This window comes from Leptonychotes weddellii, chromosome 7, assembly GCF_054177405.1.
Source record: "Leptonychotes weddellii isolate Sample4059 chromosome 7, ASM5417740v2, whole genome shotgun sequence".
Taxonomy (NCBI): Eukaryota; Metazoa; Chordata; class Mammalia; order Carnivora; family Phocidae; genus Leptonychotes; species Leptonychotes weddellii.
The window spans coordinates 131,901,749-131,921,197 of NC_138375.1; the positions used below are offsets into that span (position 1 = coordinate 131,901,749).

At 45.1% G+C, this 19,449-nt stretch overlaps 1 long non-coding RNA gene across 2 annotated transcripts in view; it reads right to left on the minus strand.

Moving 5' to 3' along the window:
* The window catches only part of LOC115936681 (uncharacterized), a 67,937-nt gene extending 54,290 nt beyond the window's left edge, over positions 1-13,647 (minus strand). Inside the window, exons 1-2 of one of the 2 annotated variants that reach the window (XR_004072091.2) lie at positions 13,605-13,647; positions 11,542-11,723 (exon numbers count right to left, since the gene is read on the minus strand). This is a non-coding gene — a long non-coding RNA (uncharacterized LOC115936681). Of the gene's footprint in view, positions 1-11,541 lie in introns of both variants that reach the window. The other variant, XR_004072090.2, reaches the window with a different exon arrangement.
* Positions 13,648-19,449: the final 5,802 nt, after the last annotated feature.

The window sequence follows — 19,449 nt, forward strand, 5'->3', positions numbered from 1 at the left end:
GGAGTGGTTAGCCCAGTGATGGGTATTAAGGAGGGCATGTACTGCATGGAGCACTGGGTGTTAGACGAAAACAATGGATCATGGATCACCACATCAAAAACCAATGATGTATTGTATGGTGACTAACATAACATAGTAAAATTAAAAAAAAAAAAAAACTCTTACTTTTGTTAATTCTATTGTCATTCTATTCTCTATTTATCTCTACTTTAATCTTTATTATTTCTTTCCTTCTGCTAACTTTGGGTTTAGTTTATTCTTTTTTCTAATTTCTTGAAGTATAAATTTGGGTTGTTGATTTGAGATTTTTTTTAACATAAGCATTTACCACTATAGTCTTATACCAGTGTTCTTTCTGTACTGCTGTCACTTCATCATTAAGTTTTGATGTGTTGTGTTTCATTTTCATTTGTCTCAAGATACTTTCTCATTTCCCTTGTGATTTCTTCTTTGACCCATTGGTTGTTTAAAAGTGTGTTGTGCTGGGGTGGGGGTCTATGGTGTGCAAAGTGCAATAAACTCTCTTAGCTACTTTGATGCAATTCTTCTTGGCTTTGTACTTGCCTGGGGTTCTGCCACCTCTTAACCAGTTTCTAGAATTCTCATAAAGGTGATTTGGTTCATATATTATTATCTCCATTGGAGAAAAAGAGCCTGGGTCTTCTCATTTCACCATCTTGCTCAAGTCTACTAGAGTAGTGGTTTGTTGTTTATAAATTTGTCTATTTCATCTAAATTATTTATTGACATGTTATTGATCTCAAAGAACCAGGTGTTTCATTAATTTTCTGTTTTCCTGTTTTCTATTTCAGTGATTTCTGTTTTGATCTCTAAACTTTACAATATCAGTGAGTAATCCCACTCCAATAAATCTACCCAAGAGACATGAAAACATAGGTCCACACAAAAGCTGTACATGAAATGTTCAGAGCAGCATTATTTATAGCAACCAAAAAGTGGAAACAATCCAAATGTCCATCTGGAAAGATAAGTGTGTAGTATATCCACAAAATGGAATACTATTCAGCAACAAAAATAAATGAAGTATTGACACATGCTACAACATGAACCTTGAAAATATCATGCTAAGTGAAAGAAGCCATTCACAAAGGTCACAACATATTGTAGGATTCCATTAATATGAAATGTTCAGAATGAGAAAAATCTATAAGAACATAAAGCAAATTAGTGGTTTCCTAGAGCTGTAGGGATGTAGGCATTTAGGAATGATAGCTGTAGGTTTTCTTTTTGGGGTAATGAAAACACTGTAAAATTGTGGTAATAGATGCACAACTCTGAATATACTGAAAGTCATTGCCTTGTAAACTTTAAAAGGGTGAATTTTATGGTATGTGAATTACATCTCAATAAAGTTTTTTTTTAAATCATGCCCCCCCCTTAAAATAAAACTATGAAAAGTCAGACTTCACCATACTCTAGCTTGTTAGTTTCATGGATTCTAGTGGAAGACCCAGACTCCCAGATCATAGAAAAGGGACTTTATTACTCATGATACAACAGACAACATAAGCTTCTTGTTCATGGTTCTCCATATGCCCTGCATCACAAAGGGGTGACATGGAAGTGGGATGGGGTGGATAGGTCACAATGGGTTTGTGTTACAGCTGCGGATCTCCAAGCCTAAAAAATCCCCAATCTTTCTATAGGAGCTACAGGCAAACCTGCCCAAATTTTGTCCTGGAGAAAGACATTCTCTATTATCCTAGAAACCAAACAAATCTCCTCTCTGCCCCAGAGGAAGACACTCTATCTGCCAAGGCTTCTTGTTAAATCTCAAAAGACAAGATCCAAATCAAAAGACAAGATCCCCCAAGAGACCTGTCTCCCACACCTGGAGTGCTCTTCCACCTGACTGCAGTTTTAGATTCTATAACAAAAATACAAATGTAACTCTGGACTCATTTTTCTCAGTTCAATTTCTTGAGGGAAACAAAGGCTGAGTTTGAGTTCTCTACACCAGTCCTGATATCCTCTGTCCTCACAAATAAACAAGGTGTATGTTTACAGTTAAGTATTCATGGTATAACAAATGACCCAGGGAAAGAAATCAGACCACAGTTTGACTATTTCTTTGACAAGAAAAACCCCATTTTCTACAGCTTCCCATGCCATTTTCACATTCACAGAGTTTTAAGGGCCAGGAAACCATTCCTGAAGCCTCTCTGTCCTGGGGTGGGGTGGTGATGACCAAATTTTGTTCTCCGTATACACTAAGCTGTGACTTCCAAGTAAAGCCTCATCTATACTGCCTGTAGAGACTATTTCTCCCCTGAGCAAATCCTATGTCCTACAAAGGCTGCTTCCATCTAAAGCCTCCTCAATACTCCCTAGACATAAAGACTTCTCCCCCGAGTGTCTCTTCTGATGTGTGATGAGATCTGACTTCAGGCCAAAGCCTTGCCCACACTTCTTACACACAAAAGGCTTCTCTGCTGAGTGTGTCTGCTGGTGTCCACTTAAGGGCCCCCTTACAGCTAAAACTTTTCATACATTCCCTGCACACGAAGCACCACTGCTCTTTCCCTGGTGTGCTCTCTGGTTTGTGAAGAGCGCTCCCTTAAAGCTGAAGCCCACACACCCTGCACACAAAGCATTTCTCTCCCAAGTGTCTGACCAGAGCTTACAGCTGAAGCTGAACCCACACTCCATGCACATAAGGCACAGCCCAGCAATATGTGTGCACTGGTGTCTGAGGAAGACTGGACTTCAGTCAGAAGTCCTGTCCATATTCCCTGCACACAAAAGATTTCTCCTTTGAGTGTATTCTGTGGTGTTTCACAAGGATTGACATTTCTAAAGCCATGCCCACAATCTCTACACACATACAGCTTCTCCCCTGTGTGTCCTCTGATGTGCAATGAGGGTTGATTTCTTAGTAAAAGACCGTCTACACTCATTGAACAGAAAACACTTCTCCCCTGAGGCTGACTTCTGATGTCTGTGAAGATTTGACTTCCATGTTCCCGGCACATGAAAGGCTGCTTACCCAGGTGCATCCTCTGGGGTCTCTGGAGGGATGACTTACTGCCAAAGCCTGCCCATAAGTCCTCTCCTCTGAGTGTGTCCCATACAAGCGAAGAATGAGTGCTAGCTAAGGCTCTTCTCACACTCTGCCCAACTGACTACTCCACATCCCAAAAGTCTACCTCCTTCAGAGGTGTCTGCCTCCTGGGGGTTTGCCCTCTTTAACAGGCTGAGCTCTATGCCTGCCACTCTGTTTCTAGTGCCTCCCCTAATGTGTAGAGGCTGTCCTAGCAGTGGGCTGCAAAGCTCCCCTTTAATTTGTCCTCCATAATTAGGACTTGGTATCTTCTTTCTCATGTACTTCTGCTCTGTCGCTCCAGCAGCTTTGTGCAGAAAGTTGTTGCACTTGTGTCTTTGGATCCTCTTGGCAAAGATCCCTTGGTTGAAGGTGATTTTCTGCACCCAAGACTGGGATGGTCCTAGGGGGATGGCTGTGCAGAACATGTTGGCTGAGGCAGGGTTGGTTGCAGAAGGCCAGGGGGCAGTCGACACAGAAATGGATTTCTGGCTTTGGCTCTGCTCAAGAGAAAGCAGTTTTGGGGGGCTTGGGGGGCTCAGTTGGTTAAGCATCTACCTTCAGCTCAGGTCATGATCCCAGGGTTCTGGGACTGAGCCCCACATCAGGCTCTCTGCTCAGCAGGGGAGCCTGCTTCTCCCTCTCCCTCTGCCTGCTACTCCCCCTGCTTGTGCTCTCTGTCTCTCTTTCTCTGTCAAATAAAATCTTAATTAAAAAAAATAGAAAGCAGTTTTTGTGCGAGTAGTCATAGGTGGGGCAGCCCAGGCTACTCCTCCCACCTTAAGATGAGACTTGCCCCCCCCAAGAAACATGTTTCAGCTTTCAAACAAAAGCTCTGTGTCCCACCAATATACCCTCTACAGGAACTATTTTTCATTCCTCTATTACCCATAACTAAAATCCAGAAAATCCATACCAGTAGAGTTTATATGTGTTATCCAGACAAGGAACCTTTCAAAAAAGCAGCAGAGGTCATTCTGTAAATAGCTACAATTACAGTTGGCCTTTTTGCCCTGCTACACGTATTTGTGATATAAATATCTGACACAACTGTTTTCTCCTACTGAAGATAACAAACTATAGGTAGAAATGTTCACATGCAACTTCCCTATAAGAAAGGTGACTGACGGGCATACAGATTGCTTGGTCTGGAAGCACCCCTCCCCTCAAATGTAAGAGGCAGAACAGGAGAGTTGTTCAAGAAATGTATGCACTAAATCTGACTTGAAGTCTCCAGGCTCAAAACAGTATGTGAGGACCACTGGGGACAGGTGGACACTCAGAAGACAGATATGGTCCAGGGCCTGTCTACTGAAAGGATTTTGACTCCTGATGCCCACAGAAATTCTAATTTTTTTACAAATCTAAAAGAAAAATCCAGAATTCCAGACCCAACCTCATCATAATATGTGCCCAATTAATATTAGATGAATACGTTGTTTGGGGCTTTGCTTTTATTTTTTTTAATTTTTATTTAAATTCCAGTTAACGTACCGTGTAAAATTAGTTTCAGGTGTATAATATAGTGATTTCAATGCTTATATAGAACACCAGTGCTCATCACAAGTGCCCTCCTTAATCCCCATCACCTATTTCACCCATCCCCCACCCCTTCCCCTCTGGTAACCATTAGTGTGTTCTCTAGAGTTAAGAGTCTGTTTCTTGATTTGTCTCTCTCTCTCTTTTTTTCTCCTATGATCATTTGTTTGGTTTCGTGCATTCCACATGAGTGAAATCATACGGTATTTGTCCTTCTCTGACTGCCTTATTTGGATGAATAGTTTTTTTAAAAAAGAAAAGTTTTATTAAAAAACTTTATAAAACTGAAGGTTTTATAAAAACTCCTGAATGTGTCATGAGAATCAGCAACAGATGAATGGACGGCTATGTCACTGAGCAACTGAAGTAGGCCTTCCTCACAGAAACAACATAACATGGGGAGACTGGGAATCATTAATGTTTCAGAAGGATGGAATGGAACAGGCAGACAAGAAGTGCTAGTCAAGGGAATACTAGAGGGAATTTCCCTTATTTAAGGAAAGATACCTATAGGATTGTTGCAAAACACACATGCCCAGAAAAGACAAGAGTCGCAAGTGTTGGTGAGGATGTGGAGAAAGGGGAGCGCTCTTGCACTGTTGGTGGGATTGCTAACTGCAACAGCCACTCTGGAAAACAGTATGGAGGTTCCTCAAAAAAGAAAAAAATAGAACTACCACATGATCCAGAAATATCACATCTGGGTATATATCTGAAGGAAGTGAGATTAATATATCGAAGAGATATTTGCACTCCCGTGTTCACGGCAGTGCTGGTTACAATAGCCGAGACATGAAAACCACATAAGTGTCCAAGGACAGATGAATGGATAAATAAAATGTGGTATATATACAATGGAAACTATTCAGCCACAGGAAAGGGAAATCCTGCCATTGGTGACAATATGCATGGACCTTGAGGACACTGTGCTAAGTGAAACAAGTCAGACAGAAAGACAACATACTGCATTATATCACTTCTATGTAGAATCTTTAAGAAGGTAAACTCATAGATAGAAAATAGAATGGCGGTTGCCAGGGGTTGGCAGGTGGAGGGAATGGGGAAATGTTAGTCAAAGAGTACATCTTCATCAGTTATAAGATGAGTAAGTTCTGAGGATCTAATGTACATCATGGTGAGTACAGATAAAAATACTGGCTTATATACTTGAAAGTTGCTAAGAGTAGATCTTAAATGCTCTCAGCACACACAAAAAGTGAAATTACGATGTGATGGATGTGTTAACTAATCTTATTGTGGTAATCATTTTCATTTATATGTGCATCAGATAACCATGTTGTACACCTTAAACTTGCACAATGCTATATATCAGTTATATCTCAATAAAGCTAGGGGGAAACCCATAGACTCAAAAATAAAATAGAATGCTGGGTTCCAAAAAAATATATACCCTAGCCAAAAGAAATATCTTAAAATGATAATAATACATATGAACAATAAGAATACATATGAACCAAGAGTGGGTAAAAATGCAGTGAAAGTTAATAGTTAAATATAGATGGGGTGAGGTAAGATGGCAGCAGAGTAGGAGGACCTGAGGCTCCTCTGGTCCCATGAACACAACTAGATAACTATCAAATCATTCTGAATACCCCAGAAATCCACCAGAAGACTGACAGAACAAGCTCCACAACTAGAGGGAGAGAGGAAGCCATATGGAAGAAGGTAGGAAGTAAGGAGTCGCAGTTTGGGGAAAACAGGAGGGGCTGAATTTCCTGAGTCCTTGCAACCAGCAGGGCTTGAAGACTGGAGTTTTAAAGGTCAGAGGGCTTGGCTAGGATACAGACCTGAGGGTGCTTCCTTACTCCTGGAGGAAAGGCAGGCAAACAACCCTGGGGCAGACAGCATGGTCTGAGGAACACCTGGGGCACACAGGGGGAAGATTATTTGCTCTTCTTGGAGCAGTCCCTGAGGAGTAGATTTCAGGGAAACACCTCTCCAAAGACAAAGGAACCAGCAGGTGCCACTTCCCTCCTGCACCCCTCAGCATAAACACAGAGCTACCTGCAGAGAGCAGCTCAACCCCAACACAGGCTGCCTAACCTGCTTACACTAAGTCCCACAGCCCTGCACTCTGAGCATGACAGCCCTTCTCTGTCAAGCTTGCCTCAGTCCCAGCAAGGTGGAACCCTCCCCCAGAAGATGAGTGCAGGCCCGTGTCCACACCATATCCTTAAAGCCTGGAGTTTTAAAAATCAGCAGGCTTGATGGGGATAGAGCCCCGAAGGGCACTGTGCTTCTCCTGGAGAGAAGGTAGGCAACCAACCAGGAGGTGGACAGTGTGGAAAGAGCAATCTGAAAAACTCCTGGGACATGGGGGTGGGAGGTGGAGGCGGGGACTATTCTCTCTTCTCAGTGTGCTTCCCTGAGGAGCAGCATCCACAGAGGCACCACTCTAGGGCCAAAGGAGCTGGTTGATGCAATACCCCCTGACCACCACCACCACCACCAGCAGAAACACAGAGCAGCCTGCAGCAAGCAGCATAGCACCAACACTGGCTGCCTAACCTGCTTACACTGAATCCCACACCCCTCCACTCTGGCAGTACCACCTTTCTCAGTCAAACTTGCCTCAGGCCCCGTGCAGTGGTGGCACTCTTCCCTAGAAGACCAGCAGAAATCCCTGCCCACACCATGTCTCCCAACCAGAGTTCTGCAGGGCTTCAGTTCTAGTGGAGTAGTATCAGGTCTCATTTAACAAGCACACCAGAGCACACCTAGTTAAAACTTATCATGTTTTGGCCCAGACCAAACAGTGCCCACTGCAGATAAGGAGAGCCTCTGCAGACAACTGACTTGAGGGATACACCAGCCAAAATACAACAGCTGAGTGCACATAGCACACATCAGAGACACTCCCTGAAGCACCAGGCCCTGGACACTATATGACTTCATAAAGCCATTAGTCTCAAGAGCGGGAAACGTAATGGGCTTTTCTAATACACAGAATAAGGCAGAGACTTAGAAAAAAGGCCAAGATGGAGGATTTATCCCAAATGAAAGAACAAGATAAGGTCATGGCCAGGGAGCTAAATAAAGCAGACATAAGTAACATGTCTGATGGAGAACTTAAAGCAACAATCATAAGGATACTCACTGGGCTTGAGAAAAGAGTGGAAGACATCAGGGAGACCCTTACCACGGAGATAAAAGAGTTAAAAAAGAATCAGTCAGAAATGAAAACTACAATAACTGAGATTGGAAACAGACTGATGCAATGAACACAAGGCTGGAAAGAGCAGAGAAATGAATAAGTGATATAGAGGACAAAATAATGGAAAATAAGGAAGCTGAACAAAAGAGAGAAAGAAGAATTATGGAACACCTCAGTAGACTTAACAAAACTCAGTGACTCCATCAACATAATAACATTCATATTATAGGAATCCCAGAAAAAGAAGAGAGAGAAAAGGGGACAGAAAATTTATTTAAGGAAATCATAGCTGAAAATTTCCCTAATGTGGAAAAGGAAACAGACATCCAGTTCCAGAAGCCACAGAAAACTCCCATCAAAACCAACAAAAGCAGGTCAAAACCAAGACATATTGTAATTAAATTTGCAAAACATGGTGATAAAGAAAAAATTTTAAAAGCAGCAAGACAAAAGAAGTCCTTAACTTACAAGGGAAGACCCATAATGCTAGCTGAAGATTTCTTGGGAGAAACTTGTCAAGCCAGAAGTGAGTGGCATGATATATTCAACATGCTGAATGGGAAAAATCTGCAGCCAAGAATACTCTATCCAGCAAGGCTATCACTCATAACAGAAACAGAGATAAAGAGTTTCCCTGACAAAAAGGAAAGGAGTTCAGGACCACTAAACCACCCTGCCAGAAATATTAAAGGGGACTCTTTGAGTGGAAAGAAAAGACCAAAAGTGACAAGACAAAAAAGGAACAGGGAAAAGCTACAGAAAATAAGTAATAAAGTGACACCAAATACATATCTATCAATAATTACTCTGAACACAAATGGACTAAATGCTCCAATCAAAAGACATAGGGTATCAGAATGGATTAAAAAAAAAAAAAACCAAGACCCATCTATATGCTGCCTACAAGAGACTCATTTTAGACCTAAAGACACATGCATATTGAAATTGAGGGGATGGAGAAACACTTACCATCATCAAATGGAAGTCAAAAGAAAGCTGCAGTAGCAATACTTATATCAGACAAACCAGATTTTAAACCAAAGAATGTAACATGAGATGAAGAAGGGCACTATATCATAATATGGGGGACTATCCAACAAGAAGATCTAAGAGTTGTAAATATTTATGCACCAAACATGGGAGCACCCAAATATATAAAGAATTAATAAGAAACACAAAGGAACTCATTGATAATAATACAATAATTGTAGGGAACTTTAACACACCACTTATGTCAATGGACAGATCATCTAAGCGAAAAACCAACAAGGAAACAATGGCTTTGAATGACACACTGGGCCAGATGGACTTGACAGATATATTCATAACATTTCATCTCGAAGCAGCAGAATACACATTCTTTTCCAGTGTACATGGGACATTCTCTAGAACGGATCACATACTAGGTCACAAATCAGCCCTTAACAAGTACAAAAAGACTGAGATCATACTATGCATCTTCTCCAACCACATCACTATGAAACTTGAAGTCAACCACAAGAAAAAATTGGAGAAGACCACAAATACATGGAGGTTAAACAACATGCTACTAAACAATGAATGGGTCAACCAGGAAATCAAGGAAGAAATAAAAAAGTACATGGAAACAAATGAAAATGAAAATGCAATTGTTCAAAACCTTTGGGATGCAGGAGAAGCAGTCTGAAGCGGGAAGTATATAGCAATACAGACCTACCTTAAGAAGCAAGAGAAATCTCAAACAACAACCTAACCTTATACCTAAAGGAGCTAGAAAAAGAACAAATGAAGCCTAAAGCCAGCAGATGAAGGAAACTAATAAAAATTAGAGCAGAAATAAATGATATAGAAACAAAAAAAAATAGAAGAGTAATGAAACCAGGAGCTGGTTCTTTGAAAAAATTAATAAAATTAACAAATCCCTAGCCAGACTTATCAAAAAGAAAAGAGAAAGGACCCACATAAATAAAATCACGAATGAAAGAGGAGAGATCCACAACCAACATCACAGAAATACAAACAAATACAAACAATTATAAGAGAATATTATGAAATTTATATGCCAACAAACTGGACAACCTGGGAGAAATGGATAAATTCCAAAAATATATAAACTACCAAAGCTGAACAGGAAGAAATAGTAAACTCAAATAGACTGATAACTGTATTGTTCTTGCAAGAACTGTATGGTTCTTGATAACCAGCAAAAAAAAAAAAAATCAGAAATCAAAAATCTCCAGAACCAGACGGCTTCATAGATGAATTCTACCAAACATTTAAAGAAGAGGTAATACCTATTCTCAAACTCTTCCAAAAAATAGAAAAGTAAGGAAAACCTCCGAATTTATTCTATGAGGCCAGCATTACCTTGATACCATAACCAGATAAAGATTCCACTAAAAGAGAACTACAGGCCAATATCCCTAATGAATATGGATGCAAAAATTCTCAATAAAATACTACCAAATCAAATCCAGTATTACATTAAAGGAATCATTCACCAAAATCAAGTGGGATTTATTCCTGTGCTACAAGGGTGCTTCAATATTCACAAATCAATCAACCTGACACACCACATTAATAAAAGAAAGGATGAGAACCCTATGATCCTCTCAATAGATGCAGAAAAATCATTTGACAAAGTACAACATCCATTCATGATAAAAACCTACAACAAAGTAGGGTTAGAGACAATATACCTCAACATAATAAAGGCCGTGTATGAAAAACCCACAGCTAATATCATCCTCAATGGGGAAAAACTGAGAGCATTTCCTCTATGGTCAAGAACAATACAGGGATGTCCACTCTCACCACTTTTGTTTAAAATAGTATTGGAAGTCTTAGCCACAGCAATGAGACAACAAAAAGAAATAAAAGGCATCCAATCAGCAAGGAAGATATAAAACTTTCCCTATTTACAGATGACATAATACTCTATATAGAGAACCTGAAATACTCCATCAAAAAAAACTGCTAGCACTGATATACAAATTCAGTGAAGTCACAGGATATACAATCAACATACAGAAATCTGTTGCATTTCTATACATCAATAATGAAGCAGCACAGAGAAATTAAAGAATCAATACCATTTACAATTGCACCAAAACCCATTAGATACCTAGGAATAAACCTAACCAAAGAAGTGAAAGATCTGTACTCTGAAAACTATAGAACACTTATGAAAGAAATTGAAGAGGACCCAAAGAAATGGAAAAGCATTCCAGGCTCTTGGATTGGAAGAACAAACACTGTTTAAATGTATATACTACCCAAAGCAATCTACACATTTAATGCAATCCATATCAAAATACCATCAGCATTTTTCACAGAGCTAGAGCAAACAATCCTAAAATTTGTATGGAACCACGAAAGTCCCGGAATAGCCAAAGCAACCTTGAAAAAGAAAAGCAAAGTTGGAGGTATCACAATTCCAGACTTTACATTACAAAGCTGTAGTAATCAAAACAGCATGGTATTGTCACAAAAACTGACACATGCTTCACATTGCTGGTGGGCCTGGGAATGCAGCCACCTGGAGGGAGTGGGAGAAGGGCTGGGGGCAATGATGGAGGAACCCTATGCAAGGGCCACGGTTTGGGGCCCCATTTCCTGTGAAGGCCTTTGCCCTTTGAATGGTCTTGTTTCCTGCAGATCAGCTAGGGCTCCAAATTCCAGATAGGGCATTGCATGGCCCAAGAAGTCAAGGACTAACAAAGGCAGTCCAACTACTATTTGGAGCAGAAAAGACACTACAGGACCAAAGAAGATCAGTGGTACATACCTTAGAGTGGGCTGTCGGGATCCTTCCTCCCAGCAAGCCGTTCTTTCCAGGGGAAGAGAAACTCGGTTGCTAGCCCCAGGACTGTCACTGGGTTTCCAGACTCCAGGTTGGAAATCTCCAAGCCAAAACTTGGGGGAAAGGGGGTTTTGGGGGGACACAAGGGGTGAATGGTGTCAGAAGACCTACAACAGAAGGATAAAACCCTTCAAAGCTTCTAGATTAGTTAGGACTAGGCACCATGGAACACAGCCTTCTTGGATGTGCTACAGAGTAGAATCCATTCTCTCTGTGGCTCCAGGACCTCAAGGTTTATTATAAATAATAAAAGTTAACACTCTTTGAGGACTTACTATATACCAAAGAATGTTCAGTCACTGTATGAGTTTTGTCTCAGGCCTCTCAACAGCTCTGTTTATCATCCAATCTCTTTACAGATGAAGAAACCAAGTCACAGTAAGCCCAAGTATCTTGCTCAAAATAGCTTGGCTAGAAAGTCTTAGCCTGGCTTTAAATTCTGGCTGTAGAAGGTCATGCACTTAACCAGTCAGCCTAGCTGTAAGTCAGTCCTCAAGTGAGGTTGGGGGTTTGGATACAGCAAGATTGGCCATGAGTTGGTAAGTGTGGGATCTGGGAGATAGATTCATGAGGGTACCTTGCATTACTTTCTCTACTAAAGTGAATGTTTGAATTTTTTCCATAATATAAAGTTCAGGGGCACCTGGCTGGCTCAGTGGGTAGAGCACACCATTCTTGATCTCAGAGTTGTGAGTTCAAGCCCCAGGATGGGTGTGGAGCCTACTTAAAAAAAAAAAAAAAGTCATAAAGTTCAAAATAAAGGTCCCAATGCCCGAGGTCCACCAGAGACGCCTATATCATTGAATTAGGTGTCAGCTAACAGCCACCAGGGGCTGTGACAAAGAGGTCTAGACCCAGTAGCCACCACCTTACCTCCCCCACCCCCCCATCACCGAATTCACAGTCCTCACAGTCCTCACCCTGAGAGTAGCCAGTTAACACCCACTGTCTAAAGAGGAACCAGGCAAACCAAACTGGTCACCCAGGTTTCCAGCCAAACCCAAAGACCTTTGAACCAAGCCAATATCCCCCACCAGAAACAAAGCATAGGGCAACAAACCTGTAGAAAGTAAGTTGTCCTAACCACCCAAAAACACCCTACATACTCCCCACCTACTCCCACTCCAACCCATTCACACCTGGGAACGTTTAGCAGTTTCCTCTAAACCAAACCTTGTCCCACTCTCCAAAATCCCGGGGACCCATGACCCAAGCAACCCCCCTTTCCCACAATTGGGCAGTGGGTGCTAGCCTGAGGCTAGCAAACACCTTGACTTCATTTAGGTCAGAGCTCCAACCCCGCCCAGGCTTCATGCCCCTCTCCTCCCATAAAAACTCTGGGGAATCACACCGCCCCTCACCACCACCAGGGGATGTTTGCTCACAAACCAGGGCTATGTCAACCCCACAAAAACCTTAGGGTCTGCCCCACACACCACGTGAACAGAAAATTAGAGCCGGGCCACCACTACCACCAATACGGTGGCCTAGAACAGACCCGCACCACCCTCCAAAAAAGAAAATCCTGGACCAGCAGTCCTGGGGCCCCTGCTCAAGGCAGGCCCTGCAACCCAAGGATTGACCGCCAAGCCTCGCCACCCCAATTCATTCCTCTAATTCACTCCTCAAGCTGCGAGTTAACCCTCCCCCCAATGAAAAACAATCGAGATCGCCACCATAAGCCTCGCCAGAGACCCCCAACCGCAGCCTCTCCTGACTCTCCTCCACCCCCACCTCGCTCACGCCCCAAAGCTGAAGGACAGTGGGTGGGCCAGCACCCTTCACTGCCCGGCTTGCAGGAGCACCGGGACTAAGTCCCCACAATCCTTTGAGGGCCTGGACCGCCGTGGGCGCTTCTGAGAGGACGAGGCCACGCCTCCTGAACTACAGCAGCTGGTGGCTCCTTTGCTGTTTTCTCAAAACAAGGCCGGTGGTGGGCTCTCAAGTGAAGCCCACCCTCTTCAAACTCCTTCGCCGCAAAGACTTACACTCCCCCCGAGTCCCTTGCGGTCGCTTCCGCCTGCCTGGCCCTTCTGGCGGAAGTACGTAGCGCGCCTGCGCAGCGTTTTATTGGTGGTGGTGGTGGTGGGTTTGGCAGTGTTTGCTCGGGCTTACGTCCGGGCGGGGCTTGGTTCTCCCGCTTAGCTCCGTGGGCTTCCACGTTACATTTGGAAGCTTAGGTTGGAAAAGGTATAGCCATCTCGCCGCGGTCAGCCATTACAAGGTAGACCCAGGACGCAGAGCCTGCACTCTTGGCGCTCGTAGCCTCTTTTCGAAAGACCCACGGTTAGTGCCAAACACTCAACCCAGCTGCTGGGAGCGGGGTCTCACTCTTCCTGAGGATTGGGCTGCACTGGCGCCCTCTGCCACCCTGTCCCCAATTCCGTAACCCTCTTCAGCGCATAGGGAGGGCGATCCACCCAGGCACCCCAGGCCCGCCTTCTCCAGGGGAGAGCCGGATAATGGCCGTAGGGCCTCTGAGGGCCAACGTCCCTGAAACTCCTTCCCGCCGCGCCTGACAGTAGGCCCATTGCCTCCTCTTAGGCTGGAGGCAGCCTTGCTGGGACCGGGAAAAGACAGCCCTGGAGGGGTCACCCATCTTATCTGGTGCCTCCCTAAAAACCAACCCTAATCCAGGTGTGACACACGCAGCAGTGAACGGCGACCAGCCCACGCTAGAGCAGGTTAAATGAAAGCAACGGGACATCCATGCCTAAATGCCCTGTGACAAAAGTCAAGGACAGAGACTGCAGAGTTGGCTGAATCCTGGAGAAAGTGGGTGTGCAGGAGGAGAAGCCGTCTGACCCACCTTCCGCGAGGCCGAAAACCCACGGTCCCAGTCAGAGGCCGAGCCCTGGCCGCTAAGTGGGGGGTTGTTAATGGCCAAAAATCTGTTCTGTGTGTAGAACCGAGAAGGCCAACTCTCTCCGCTGGTTTTGGCCTGTATTTTGTATTTGCATTTTCAGTATTTAATCACGGAAAGTTTCTACTTAGAGCTCTGAACTCTCTGAAACAGAACTTCTCTGAAAACTTCTCTCAAAACAGCCATTTCCGCGCGCTCATCTTCATTATTTCCTTCTGCTGGCTTTAGGCCGCTGTTTGTTTTCTGCCCTGGAGTTCTCTGGTTCCCAGGAGGTTTGCATACAATGTTTCATAGATAAAAATACGCCTTTTTCTGCTGATGGCAATTTATCTATATTTGCTGCTACGAGTGTCACTGCCTCTGCTCCCCCAGTTCTGCCACCTACACACGACCCCTGGGGGCGCCCCCAGATCTGGCGAGTGGGGGTACTGGGGTTCTCCGCAGAGACTTGCCCTAGGTGCCCCAGGGACCGTGAGCAGGAGGCGCGGACACACCCCCTCTGCTGGCTCGGGGTCCCCGCCTGAGCTGTAACTCACCAGGGTTGAAAACAAGAGTTGGGGGCGAGAAAAACGACTTAAGAGACCAGAGTCCCGGCCTCTTATCCTGCTTGGAACTTTGCATTCCAGGCTCTGAAAGGCAGCTGGATAGTGTGCGGCCCAGGACATTGACAGGGGAACAGCGCTCCTTTGTGGTCAATGTTTGGTGGCCTCGAAGATGATGGGAAAACCTCACAAGTTGGTGAAACTCCCTAATAGGCGAATCACAGAGACAGCGGGGCATATGAATACCCTTATGAGGAAATTAGAGCAATGGAACATTGTTTCTCCTACCAGACTGGGAAAAGTTATAAAAAATAGATTATGGCCATCATAAACTGCCAGGTGGGAAATTAAAAATGAGATGCTCTCCCTGGGAGCTTTTTGGAACAAGGAATCAAAAGGCTTTCTTAAAAGTGCATCCACTTTGATCTAGCTATTCCTTTTTTTATGGATTAATCTTTAAGTAGGAAAAGGGGTAGTAAGTTAAAGGATTACACAGAAGCATTGCTTATCATAGCAAAATTAAGAAAAATATGCAATTGTTTAAACACATTAGTAAGATCCATATAATGGACAATGATGCAATTATTAAAAATGATACTCTGACTATTTTGTCATTGAAATGACTACAAACGTTGCTAAATTAACTAAAACAGGGTTTAAAACAATATGTTCACTCTTGTCACAGGCGGGGTTCTTCAGAGCAGATGGAGAGACCATGGGTGGGGAGAAGCAGCAATTAGGGATACACATCTATGAAAGAAGCCAGCAGAAGCCGGCTTGGGCAGAGGGAGAAGTTAAACCATAATGCAGGCTTAGCAGAACCTCAGCCAGCCAACAGGGACTCCAGAACAAGCATGACCCATCAGTTGGCTAGGTCAGCACGCGGTGGCCAGATCTTTATACCCACGCTTCTCCCAGGCACAGGAAGGGGCTGCCAGGGAAGGGCCTGACCTCAGGAGCCATCCCTCTGCTGCTGAAGCCAACTGCTGAAGCTGATAGCCAAGGGCTGTGCAAGGAACAAACTCCTCACAGGTGAGCAAGCAAGTCCCCCCTTCAAGGTAGCGCATCTCTGCATCCACCACATTATATGTGTCTATGATATATATTTTCAGAAAATAAATTACACCTGTCTGGGCCCATGGAAAAAAATCTGAAGGAAGATAAAACAGGGACTCCAGTAAAACAACTCTCAAAAAGTGAAGAAGCCTGTGATGGTTAATTTTATGTGTCACCTTGACTGACCATGGTGATGTAGTTTCAGAATGTCTTAATGAGGTCTGGAGCGGTCGGCCAAGAAAGAATTGTTGAGATGTCTTTGGTGCAAAAAGGGTGATTTTATGAAAGCAGGGGAGACAGGACCCGTGGGCAGAAAGAGCACTGGGGCTGTGAGGAATGGCTGATTATACACTTGGGAGTTGGGGGAGGTAAGGACAAAGGGAGGTGTCCAAAAGGACTTTCATATGCTGAAGAAGATTCAGGATTCTGGAGGTGTTGCTATTGTCAAGTTAAGGTCGTTTTTCCTTCTAGTGAGGCATTAACAGTAAGACAGTTGGGAGATTCCTGAGGAATGCTGTACTCTATTACAAGTCCATGTCAATAGGCTGCAGGTTATAAAGAAGTTTAATTTTATTTACATTCCCTTTTATCTCTGTTTCCCACGTCACTGTGGAGGGGAGGGTAATGTTAGGACTCCAGGAAATTGGTTCTCTGGGTCTCTGGAAGTTAGGTTATTGATAAGAATGCTTTTTCCTTGTAAATCACTAGAACACTGGTAAACTGATAAAGACTCACGTCCTCTGATTTTTATCAGTTCACCATTTGCTTTTCCCTTCCTTAGCTTTAGGGCAGCCAGAACTGCCTGAGGAATGCCACACACAACCCACCCTGTGGGGGCTGGAGTGAGGTGTCGGCTCTGGGAGGGATAGGCTCAAAGCCGAGTCAGAGTTCTGAAACTGAGCCTCCTGTTACAGGCTGATCTGCCCCACTGAGTAGAGCTCCAGCAAGACTTAAGAGAGGCATCCTTTGTCTTCCAGGCAGCCCCTGGTATCCATAGCCTCAAGCACCATCCCACCAGGACTGAGTCCTGAATACCTGCCCCACATAGAAGTCTAGTCTCCAGGAAATGCTATTTTAGCTGGAGGCCTTTGCGCCTGCTGCCTGAGCAGGGCAAGTGCTCCCTCCTTCCTCTGTCCCGAGCAGAAAGTCTCCTGACTACCCAGAATAAAGGGATCCACAGACATCTCAGGAAAGGATATCCCGCAGAACACAGCCAACGGCCATGAGATCCCTGCCCCCTGCCTCAGTTTCCCCATGCATATAATGGGGTCCTCAAGGTACTGTGGATACAAAAGTGAATGAGGCAGAGCCCGTGCCCTCAAGGCAGTGGGAGAAGGACTCGAATGCAAATACAATGGTGACACTGCATGACATGAGTTAGGTGAAGGTATAGGAAGGGACGTGGCAGTTACAGTCGGTAGGTCATGTGGGGGCTATTGCCCCGGGGCCGCACCAGATGCCAGGTGGAGATTCGGGATCTCAGGGTCTGAGTGCAGCTTGCTTGGAGAGGATGAAGCAAAGCAGTGTCAGGCCTGGGGGAAGAGACCTTGAGCCTGAGAGCCTTCAGTCTGCCCCCTAGGACTTGGATCTCCCTGGTTTCACTCCCAGTGGCAGAAGTAGGTAGGGGCCTTAGAGAGATGCGGGACCAGGAGCAGCATCAGGGCCTCAGGGGAGGGAGGAGATGAGAAGGTCCAGGTGAGAAGGTCAAGGAGGGGAAGTGGAGGAGGAAGAGGAAGAAGTGGGGATGGGAGAGGAGGGAGTAGGGGGAAGGGTGGAAGCTATGTTCCTGCCCCCTCTCTCTGGCTGGGGTAGAAACACACAGCCTGTGGGTGCGCTCAGATACTGGAGCCCCAGCAAACTGCCCTTTGCCTGGGAGAGAAAGAGAGTCCATGAGCCCAGCGCTGGCCAGGGGATGGTCAACTGCCCTTCTGTTACCTGTGCCCCCATGAGACCTCTGCCCCCTGGTCTCCTTGGTTACAAAGGCTGCCTCCCACAGGCCTCCGGTTACAGAGAACCCTGCCCCACCCCCAGAGCTGCCAGCCAGCGGGGGCTCGGGACCTCAAGCTTCCTGAGATGGGGAAGCTCAGCAAGCCTTCTGTGGTAAGCTTAATGATGTGTGTTGTTTTAAGCCACTAAACTGGTGGTACTTTGTTCCAGTGGCAATAGGAAACCCACATTCCCCCTGGGGAGCAGTGTTCTTCCCCTCAAGGTGCCTGGAAGCCACTCCCTCTGATCTGCCCTAAGGCTTCCTATTACTGGCTGCCAGGCTCCCTTTTGGCTTGGGGAGGAATGGTCACTGCCCTCCTCTCTCCACTCAGACCCAGCGACCCAGCGGAGCCCCAGGCCTTGGCAAGCTGGCCAGGCCTGCATGCTGGTCCTCAGCTGCCTTGCCAATGGGACACCTTGCTGGACTTGAGATGGTGGAGGAGATCAGAGATGCATTCAAGCTGCCGTGAAACCAGGATCTCCTGATTAGGGTTTTGGTTTAAAGATGGGTAAGACATGTTCAGCTTCAAAACCTTAGAAACACCTTGGAATTTCCCTGTAGACCGCAGGAGAGAATCTCTGTCCCATGGCATATTAGAAGTATTTGGCCTTCCAGAGGAGAGTAAGGCTGCAATGAAAGACCAGGGACAGAGTGGGGCAGTGTTCCTGGGGGGGTTGTGCCTCCTCTCCAGGATCTCCCTCCAGGGTTGACTGGTTGCATTCTGGACAAGCACAGGTCCACCTCCTGGAACTTGCCCTGCTCTGCTTCCCAAGCTCTCTTCTGCCCTTAGACCTGAGCCCAACCTCCTAGAACCCCCAGTGCAGCCTCCTTCTGGATGCTGTGAGCACTAAATGGCCACCTCTGCCCCAGACCCCAACTCCTTGACTTCCTTCCTCCTTAGAGAGCATGACCAACAAGCGGGCCAAGCCTCACCCCACCAGGCTGTCACTGCGGGCCTGGATGGGCGTGCCTGTGAGTAGGTGCAGGAGGACCGCCTTTATTTTTCCCCTGCCCTGTTCACACTCCCACCCTCCTTCTATCCTGTTCTCCCCATCTTCTCTAGAAATTCTCCACTTTTCTCCATTTTCACAATGCTTTTTAAATGGGTTAGCTCTGTGGGGCACCTGGGTGGCTCAGTCTGTTAAGCGTCTGCCTTCGGCTCAGGTCATGATCCCACAGTCCTGGGATGAAGTCCTGCATAGGGCTCCAGGGAGCCTGCTTCTCCCTCTGCCTCTCTCTCTCTCTCTCACGAATAAATAAAAATCTTTAAAAAAAAAAAAAAGATAAAAATAAATGGGTTTGCCCTGTGCCTTAATGCAAGGAGCATTGCTGTCCCCTGAGGACCCTGTTGGGGTCCTTGGGTCCTTGGGTCCTTCTGGGAGGAC